General features: G+C 34.9%; 1 long non-coding RNA gene across 1 annotated transcript; it reads left to right on the plus strand.

The window, feature by feature from the left end:
• Positions 1-1,115: 1,115 nt before the first annotated feature.
• LOC128551792 (uncharacterized) lies at positions 1,116-8,377 on the plus strand. The gene is made up of 3 exons (XR_008368888.1): positions 1,116-2,263; positions 3,530-3,610; positions 8,220-8,377. It is a non-coding gene; the product is annotated as an uncharacterized LOC128551792 (long non-coding RNA).
• Positions 8,378-10,694: the final 2,317 nt, after the last annotated feature.

Raw genomic sequence — 10,694 nt, forward strand, 5'->3', positions numbered from 1 at the left:
TATGATATTTATATTTTTGTGTACTAATTGTTCATTGACATTGATTCGATTATTGACTGCATCTTTAATCTGTGTTTACTTCGTCGCTCCCTGTTAAATACCGCCATATTTTTGTTTCACCAGGAATAAAGTTAATTTATGCACCGACTCCGAATTCTTCAGCGACTTTATACGCTGGTTTTCCCTAATTGAGCAATTCAAGTGCCTTAACACGCTGTTCTAATGTCAAAACGGTTCTTATTTTATGTTTTTCATCAGCCAATTTTTGTAAACAAATAAGTTCTCGTCTCAAACAACTCCACGCGAGATAAAGAACGGTAACTCTACCGTGTAAAATCTTGCGAGGGAGCGTGTCAGAGTCGCTGAAAACGGTCTAAATATCGATTCGGAAGCCTGATTTCACAGTCGCTTGTCGCGTAAGGCAGGGGGTTGCTTAATTCAGACTCTTTTTAATAGTAAATTGCGTCAGGAGCATAAAATAGGGTCGCATATGACAGGGAGTCGCTAAATTCAGGGGGTCGTTAAAGCAGTCTCGACTATACCCAACTGCACCAAAAGCTTATCTGGAGCTCTGATCTTTGTAAAATTTTGTTTTAAAAATCAAGTCTGCTGTCAGAAAGTTCTAAAGTTTATACGTCTGTATCTTTTCTGCTAGATTTTGGTAATAAAAGTTTAAACAAGTCAGAACAGGTAAATTTAGCACATGAATCTAAATGTGCAGATTCCACACAGGGAGGGGGTACACCCATATTTACAAATTAAATATGCTAGGGGTCTGTTAGCATTTTTAGAGTGTGAAAATAATGGCACTTTAACAGGTCAGTTTTGCTGGACTATGAATTCATAGAAGAAGTACATTCCCTTAGCTGATAGTAGTTTGATACTGTACTTAATGATTTAGTACACTTGTTAACTTATACAAAGTTGCCCCCCTTAGAATGTTTACCCCCACCAAATTTCATCTGCAATACAAAACTGTTATCACATACATTTCTATACTGAACTATAAAGAGTTGGTCCCACAGATGTGTAGGAAGGTTTACAGTTATTAACTTAATATTTGTTCAATATCCCCTTCCCTCCTTTTCTGTTAGTTCAATACATTAAGTTGGTGATATGAAATGTAACCGAGATAAGATTTTTTGGGTTTTTTTTGCTTTGTTTCTTGGGCTATAATAACCATGGTATTTTTGATTGCTGTTCAAAATCCTAGGTATTTTTAGTTCTGTTGAAAATCCTAGGTATTTTTTAAGCCTATTACAATGTGCGTGCACGCGCGAGAGAGAAAAAGAGATCTTGGTGTACCAATATGTAGGTTTTGAGAACGTGAACAGGGTTTGTGACATCAGTGATTATAAAAGGTAGTTGACAAGTAAATAAATGTATGTATTTTATGAATATGGAAAACCGTAGGGTAAAATGGGACAGAGAGGGAAAATAATATTTTTGCACATGTCTACTTGATACCAGAAGGGTGCAAATTGTACGCTGTGCCAGGTACCAGTATAAAAATCGTTAACAATTTCATATCATTATGTTGATACAAACTTATTCACCAAAACATGTCCACACACACACAAAACTGGTCAATGTGTAATGGAATGTAAATGAAAAAAATCAATGACGGCTGTTATCCACTTTCAAAGACAACACATGTAAAGCATTATCCATGGTCATTTTCGGCTATTATCCATTTTTCACACAAGGTTGAATATATATGGTTTTAACACAAAAAACGGCAAATGTAAACAACTTATTCTAAACTATGTCAGATAGTGAAATGGTAGAGCCGTGTATACAATGAATTACAAGCATAAAAAACAACTCTAAATATTTCTTATGAATTTTCAAACTAAACATACATGGATTTTGTAAATTATTTAACATATTGTGTATTGTATTCACAAAAATACAGTAAAGTAATTTGAGTTCCATGGAAACAAATCACCATTCGTTCTTTTGGCAACATCTGGTGGTTAAAATCTCTTATCAAGCCACAGCAACTTACCGAAAAACCTAAAATTTTCAGAAGCGATCATCTGCCACATTGTAGCATTTTGGAATTATCATAACATTTCGTATTATCTGGATAACAAGGGTGATGAATCTGATTTAGGCAGAGCTGAAGTTAGATGGTTTACCGAGCTTCCCCTCACTGAATACAGAAGCAGAAAGTTTAAAAGAGATAGTAGAGTGTAGCTACAGGGAGAGACAGGAACTGTTTACAAAATATCACAGGATACAGGAATTCCAGGAACTTACAGTGAGAAACTTTGGAAATTTTTACCTTATTGTTGTCCCCAAAATACAGGTGACAATTAGCAGCAATTTCAGGTTAGACCTCAATGGCCAAATGATTAAGGTTGCTGACTACAGATCATTTGCTCCTCACCATTGTGGGTTTGAAACGGAACTCTTCATGTTTTGAAACCATCGGGCTGGCTTATGGAAGGCTTGTGGTTCTACCCAGTAGCCCACCTATGCCTGAATCAAAGTGCAGAGGGGCGCCCTGGGTCTTCCTCCAACATCAAAAGCTGGAAACAGTAACCATACTGGTACTGATGATAAACTTGGACAGATGATAAAGTCAACCGCCATTGAATTATTCGATTGCAATCGGTTATTTATATAATTGAACATGCCATCTAATAGCAACCATTTACAACACCAACTGGTGTAAACAAAAACAAAATTGGTAAATATTCTGTATAAATAAATGACTTACATTTATCTGTTTAAAAAATATTTATCCAAAATTACTCAGGAAGAGGATGTTTTTTTGCGCATGCTCACTGTCAACACATGAAGGCCTGACATTTGGTCACTTTTCCTTACTTGATCCGGAATGACTGTTGCAGTATTTTTTGGGAAAGTTTCAATATAATACTATGGAGATATTTTTTAAATGACAAAGTAATCGAATTTTATCATCAGTGAACGTTTGTACAGTCCATACCCCTTTCAGGGCCTCACTTCATGTGAGTTTGCTTACTAAATATAAATTTAAATTATGTCAGTTTTTCAGCAAATGTTAAGCTTTATTTTGATACCAACCATTGATAGCAATTTGCAAAAATAAAAAAGTAAAAAACTTCATTTTCTGTCAGAGTTTATCATCAGTACCAGTACCCATAATGCTGAATTTGTGCATTTATGTCAGATATTTTCTTAAATAATGAATGAATTATAAACTATTGCATGCAGTTTGATAAAACAGTAGTTCTTGAGGAATTTGCTCCATTTACAGACGTCCAGTTTTTAGGCCATTTTTGGGCAAGGGATCCCTCTTTGATTATTTTACATGTATTAAAGATCAAATTATCTTATAATCATGAACATCAGATTTAAAATTTTCACTCCTGGTGAAAAAGTAATAATTCTAGTGTTCAGCAGTTGAAAGATATTTCGATCTTGCCCTGAAGCAAATAAATACTGTGTATCTTTTCAGCATAAACCCATAATATTTTTTATTTCAGGACAGTATTTTATGTTTCAGGACAATACTATTGGCATGTGTTTTGTATTTCAGGACAAGAAGCAGAATGTGATACAGGTATTGGTAAAACAGAATATAAACTCCCAGTCCAGGCTTGATGCACAGGTTGATGAGGTATAGCAACCTTTAAGTTAATACATTCTGAGAGAATTGAACTTGTAACACTGTTTCTCTATCTAACTTTTCAAAGAAGTAGTTTTATTCTTAGAAAACACATCTATGAATACACATATACATCTGTTAATGTTCTCATGTATGTAAAAGTGTTCAAGGTGTTCAGTTGAGATTAACTACAGCTTATATTTCAAATCAACTTAATAATGAGTGAATACAACACAGTGTCTGAAAATCTGATTTCTTTAGGAATTTAATTCATTCTGGTGGTATTATTTAACAACAATATGTTATTGCCAATTCAACATTGATTACTAATTATCAATATTGAAATATCAGGTATGGAATAATACTTCACCTGTTTACCATGAAATGATTAACTATTTCATGCTAAAAAAAAATAGCCGAACTGAACCAGAAAACAAACCATGACTCTCAACACATAGAATATTATATCATTTGAAATTCTAATAGCTCTTTCACATGTTTAATATATATTGTAGAGAAAGGCCATTTTGATATTAACATTGCTGGTGATGATATCAAAGTGAAAGCACAATTAGATATCTTGATGCATTTCTTGACGAAATCTTGAACTTCAAAGATCATGTAAATAGCAAATGGCGTTCAATTACCTATGAATTTAGAACATCTGAAAATATTTAACAAAAGCAGCCACTGAAATTTTAGTTTTATCTCTAGTTATTTCACATCTGGATTACTGCAATGTCATACTGTATGGTGTAGCTTACCGTGAGGTGCGTAAGATGCAATGTATTCAAAACAAGTGTGCAAAGCTTGTCCGTAACAGGCATACATGTGATAAGTTCAGTATCCCAAAACTGGAGGTTTGCCATTTTTCGGCTGGAGTTGGGGTCTCAAAACTGGAGGTTTTTTATTGACATAAATTAAGCGTGTGGAAACAAAATTTGGAGACAAAATCCAACATTTTAGGCCACAAAATAACGCACAAGTCTACACCAGAAGAAACAACTGATCCTCATAACTCTTGATTTGAATTTTGACAGAGTTGTGCCACTTTTTAACTTACATTTTTTAGTTAAAGTTTTATATAATGTCCAATACCTCTGTTACATTCAAAGCTATCTACTATTATGCCCCTTTTTAATTACTGTCAAGGTTTTAACTGCCCCCTTTACTGGCAAAGCTTTAATTCAGAGTCCATCACTGAGAAAAGTCGAACATGCTGTTTACAGAAGTTAAACAGATTAAATTTGTTGTAGTCGAACTAATCCGACGTATAAAGTTTGTTTTATATTGTGACGGTCAAACTGTAACGATGGCTGCAAAAGTCAGAAATTAAAAAGCAGCCACTCAGCGACAGTAAGCTTGTCTAAATTTGTTGAAACAAAGTCTCAATTTAGGTCTGGAATGATGGTAAACATGCATTAACATTATTCTACTCGAGGACTGAAAAAAAAAACGAAGCTCTAAATTGGTCTGAACACAACCAATAAATTATGTAAGGCCCATTATGTAAATTCCTTACCCCACCCGCTTTCGTATGAAAATACTGATAATAATTTTGACATGAAAAACAGAAAACAGAAATGCATCAACATGTATTTACCCTTACCAAAATAATGTAGATTGAAGTTATCATATAAATGAGTGTGTGTTTTCATCCAATTTTCAATGAAATAAGTCTGATTTTATTAGCAAATTAATTTGGTAAACATTGGAAGAAAATGGCATAACTGCATAAGGGGAAATAACATTCATGTTCTAAAAATAGTACCGGATTGGTTTTTCCAGCAATTGTTTATGATATTTTATTTTCTTTGAATAATCAAAAGTTCATTTCAGCTGGGAATTATTTCTTATGACTTGGGAGGTTTTTTTTTGTTTCACATTGGTAAAAAATGGAGCCTAATTGGCATTGAGAATGGTTGATATTCGGCCCCGTGAGACAGGTGGGAAAGGCCCTGCTTGTCTAATCCCTTATCAAAACAATTAATCATGTTATCAAAATTCACCTGTGAAAAACAAATCTTTCCTCCAGCTACGTGTCAAACATGTATAATACACAACAGGTCGGTGACACTTTGATTTACTGTGTAAAAATGTTTGGCACTCCTCGGTAATTATCAACCAAGTCATAATAGATCTACTGTTTTTTTTTTGTTTTTTTTTTTGAAAAGCGGGAGAATTATGGTTTTGGTCGGAGCGGGAGGCAAGGTGAAAATATCAGGATTTTGACCCTCCTGCGCGGGAGATCACATGTATGGTAACGGGGAAATTTGACAGTTCCAAACAAGCATTGTATGACTTGCATTGGTTGATGGTGAAAGCATGGATTGAGTTTAAGATACTTTCTTTCATGTATAGCTGTCACATTGGCAGAGCACCTGTGTATTTAACAGAATTGCTTTCAGAGTATGTTCCTAGTAGACAGGGTTTGAGATCGTCAGAAAATTCTTAATGTCGTTATGTTGTTCTATACAAGTGCAAAACATTTAATGGTAGAAGTTTCTGTACTATTGGTCAAAAACTGTGGAATGAACTGCCGTTAGAATTACGCAAAAGTAAATCACTTGATACATTAGAGAGAAAAATCTTAAGACACTGTATTTAAGAGACTTCATGGAATTGTTTTAAATTGTTTTAAATTTTTTGATAATAGTTGGGTTTTTTTAAAAACAAACAAAAAAAAACAAACAAAAAATCTCTGTACTTAAACAAACACACTTGAAGCCTTGTACACAGTTGAGCGCTTTAGAGTCAATGACCCTCTTGTTAAACGCCGGGTCCTACCTGGCTGATATTGCGGTGGTAAAGCCATTAAGCATATTTAGAGAGTAGGCTGGGCTTATCTGACAGATGATGGGTGATAACACTGAAACATTATCTCTAGTAAACAGAGCCACGTGTGCTTTTGTATATTTTTCAGATCTGAATAAATTGTAGTCAATACTCATCTACAAATTAAAAAGCCTATGTATCTACAAGGGTATCTACAAATATTTTCCATTGTTGAAATACTAATAATTTACATTACTGGATGAAGATAAGAAGTTTAAACTTAACTTTGCTTTTGTATCAGTATCAGAGCAATGGTACACAGGAATTAGCATTTCATGTAATAAATATTAAAATGTGGAAATATTTTTGCTTACTTACACAATTCTTTGAAACATATTCCATAGAATTTTTGAATCTCTCAGAGTTATAACAATATATGTCAGTATGTGTATTACATAATGAATGTTTGAATATTTGTTTTTACATCTCCCAGAAATTGAATTTTGAAACTACTGGCTCTGATATAGTGGACGCAACTTTTTTTTTATATCCATATTTAATATGCATGTAAATACTAACAAACTGCACTAAAAACATACACCTGGTGACTAAAAATCCTAGGAAAGTTTTAGTTCAGCTTATCACAAAGTTTACCAGAATACCCCCATTTAATAAAGTAGGATACTCAGAGTAATCAGACCTGCTAATTTTACTAGTACTTATTTCAGTATACCAAAAATACTCATCTGGTTGTTGCATCTAGTTGTAAGAGCTATATATTTTAACTGTAACAGTTTCAAATTATACAAGTACTGTTCATTTGTTTGAAGTAGGTCAATACTGAAGGAAGTCAAATAACCTTCTAAACTAATGGGTCAACCAATGTTTTGGGAACTAGATATAAATCACTTTTATCTACAGCTTTCAGGTGGCGTAGCTAATTACTGTAATGTGTGCAATACAGGGATGCTTGGGATTATAACTCTTGATAATTGAGTGGAACAAATGTAGAATATGTGAACAATGTGATATAATATGTGCTCAACATTTTGAAGGTTAAATCAGAAAGTGAATTATCATTTATGGAGTAAATCTAGCTTGTTTATAGAAAAAGCAGAAGATTTTATTTCTTTTCTTTATCTAAATGCTGAATGGAGTTTTTTTTCATCTCCCGCCATCTGTCAAATAAAGATGTTACTCATGTAAACTTCCCTATTCTGTTATTGGCTGAAAGGGAGGTCATAACCTTTATGTGGGCTGGCTTTAGCAAGTAGAGGTAAATTTGAATTTCTAGCAGACAACAAAAAAACTTTTTTCAGAAAGGCAGTAATTACTTGATAAAAATTTACAAAATTTTACACACTGAATTCTGTCATACTAGAGAACATATGTTCCAAATTTCAAAAAATAAAGTTCAATAAAAGTAGAGATATTTAGAAAAAATGTATCAGTTTTCTGTTGTTCACAGTACTGTGTTCAGCTGAAAAGTAGACATTTTCTGAGCTTGTCTGCCTTTTATACTTTTACCCTGGTGTTTAAATTTTTCTGAGTTTTTACATTTCATCATTTATATTTTTAAGGTTTGTTAAATTTAATGTACAACACCATTGAAAATATTCATTGTATAGAAATAGGCGTTAATCATTTTCAGTTTCAGTTTTTGTTCGGAAAAGATGAATAAGTACAATATGGGATCACCTGCTTTTTATGCCTGTAAATTGATAGAAAGTTTATACTGATTTATCAGTATAAACACTTTAATCAGATACCTCACTAGATTGTTATAGTGGTAAAATTAAGGTACAAAACACACACAAAAGCAACTTAAGTGTCTTTACCATTGCAGATAGACCAGTATATAGAGAGATCATTGATGTCACACCAGTCACAGATCAGTACAGTATCGGGCAAGTTACAGGACTGTGTCACGTCAGAAATTAACGAGTTTGCTAACCTAGCACTGCCATATCTCATGTTCTCACAGATAGAAAAGTGAGTACAGTACAAAATGCTGACAAAAGGTTATAGCTCAGATCAGTACAGTATCGGGCAAGTTACAGGACTGTGTCACGTCAGAAATTAACGAGTTTGCTAACCTAGCACTGCCATATCTCATGTTCTCACAGATAGAAAAGTGAGTACAGTACAAAATGCTGACAAAAGGTTATAGCTCACCTGAGCACAAAGTGTTATGTTGAGCTATGGTGATCACTCACCTTCCAGTGTCTGGCCATCTGTCCACACTTTTCTTCAAACAATATCTCTGAAACTGTGATGGAAGTTGATGAAACTTGTCTTGGATGTTGCTTGAGAGGTCTTCTTCCAAAGTTATTAGTCCCCTACTGGTTGAAAACCAGTTTCGGGGACTATAGGAATGCACTTTTCCGTCATTCCGTCCGTCCGTCCGTCCGTCCGCAATTTCGTGTCCGGTCCATAACTCTGTCATCCATGAAGGGATTTTAATATTACTTGGCACAAATGTTCCCCAGGATGAGACGATGTGTCATGCGCAAAACCCGGACCCCTAGCTCAAAGGTCAAGGTCACAATTGGAGGTCAAAGGTCAATAGGGCTTTTTTCCTGTCCGGTCCACAACTCTCCCATCCTTGAAGGGATTTTAGTATTACTTGGCACAAATGTTCCCCATGATGAGATGATTTGTCATGCGCAAATTCCGGACCCCTAGCTCAAAGGTCAAGGTCACAATTGGAGGTCAAAGGTCAACAGGGCTTTTTTCCTGTCCGGTCCATAACTCTCCCATCCATGAAGAGATTTTAATATTACTTGGCACAAATGTTCCCCATGAGGAGACGACATGTCATGCGCAAAACCTGGACCCCTAGCTTAAAGGTCAAGGTCACAATTGGAGGTCAAAGGTCAACAAGGCTTTATTCCTGTCCGGTCCATAACTCTCCCATCTATGAAGGGATTTTAATATTACTTGGCAGAAATGTACCTCATAATAAGATGATGTGTCATGCACAACTTTCAGACCCCTAGCTCAAAGATCAAGGTCACACTAAGCAGTCAAATGTTAACATAGCATGAACAGGGTCTGTTTCGTGTCCGGTCCATAACTCTGACATTCATTAAGGGATTTTAATATCACTTAGCACAAGTGTTCCCCATGATGAGACGACGTGTCATGCGCAAATCCCGGACCCCTAGCTCAAAGGTCAAGGTCACAATTGGGGGTCAAAGGTCAACAGAGTTTTTTTCCTGTCCCGTCCATAACTGTGCCATCCATGAAGGGATTTTGATATTACTTGGCACAAATGTTTCCCATGATGAGACGACGTGTCATGCGCAACACCCAGTACCCTAGCTTAAAGGTCAAGGTCACACTTTGAGATCAAAGGTCAAGAGGATTTTTTTCCCGTCCGGTCTATAACTTTGTCATGCAAAACAGGATTTAGATATCAGTTGGCACAAATATTCCCCTGGATGAGACAACATGTCATGCGCAAAAACCAGGTCCCTAGGTCTAAGGTCAAGGTCATATTTAGAGGTCAAAGGTCAAATTCAAGAATGACTTTGTACGGAACATTTCTTCTTCATGCATGGAGGGATTTTGATGTAACTTGGAACAAATGTTCACCACCATGAGGCACCCTTGTTTTTAGAATTACGTCCCTTTGTTGTTACTATAAATAGATTTTATTGTAACTTTTTTATTACTGGCGGTAGAGAAAAATCGAGACCACTTTTCTGTGGTACAGCATGCATGTTACATCCAATTTTTAGGTGTATTTTGACCTATCTCTACCTGGTAAAGAGTTTCTTGTGGACTTATATTATATAGATTTTTTTTTTTTTTTTTTTTTTTTTAAAGATTAATTTCCCTTTGTTGTTACTATAAATAACTTACATGATAACATTTTTATAATCAGCCGAAAAAATTCAATATGAAAACAACTGTGGGTTTTTATATATGCACATTTTAATCCAAGTGTGTTGTTATAACATATTGTATATGTAGTACAATATTGTTTATACATCATTGACAGATATCAGTTCATTATGTTATACTGCAGTAGAGAAAATTAGGTGCCTTCCAGTAGGGGACTTTGTATTGCATGGCAATACTTCATTCACTTGTTCAAATTGTTCCCCTTGGCTGCACATAGAGCTAAAAATAAAAATAAAATATTCAGACAACATCTGCATTTCCTAAATTGCATCTCCAATTTTGAAATAATTTCCCACAAAATTTAATGGTCCTTTTGTGACCCCTCTACCAAGATTGTTCATATTATTTTGATTCGTCAAAAAACATGGCCACCAGAGGGTGTGGTCTTCTTTTTGTACGAAACTACTGGCCA

This window comes from Mercenaria mercenaria, unplaced genomic scaffold (genome assembly GCF_021730395.1).
Source record: "Mercenaria mercenaria strain notata unplaced genomic scaffold, MADL_Memer_1 contig_1702, whole genome shotgun sequence".
Classification (NCBI taxonomy): Eukaryota; Metazoa; Mollusca; class Bivalvia; order Venerida; family Veneridae; genus Mercenaria; species Mercenaria mercenaria.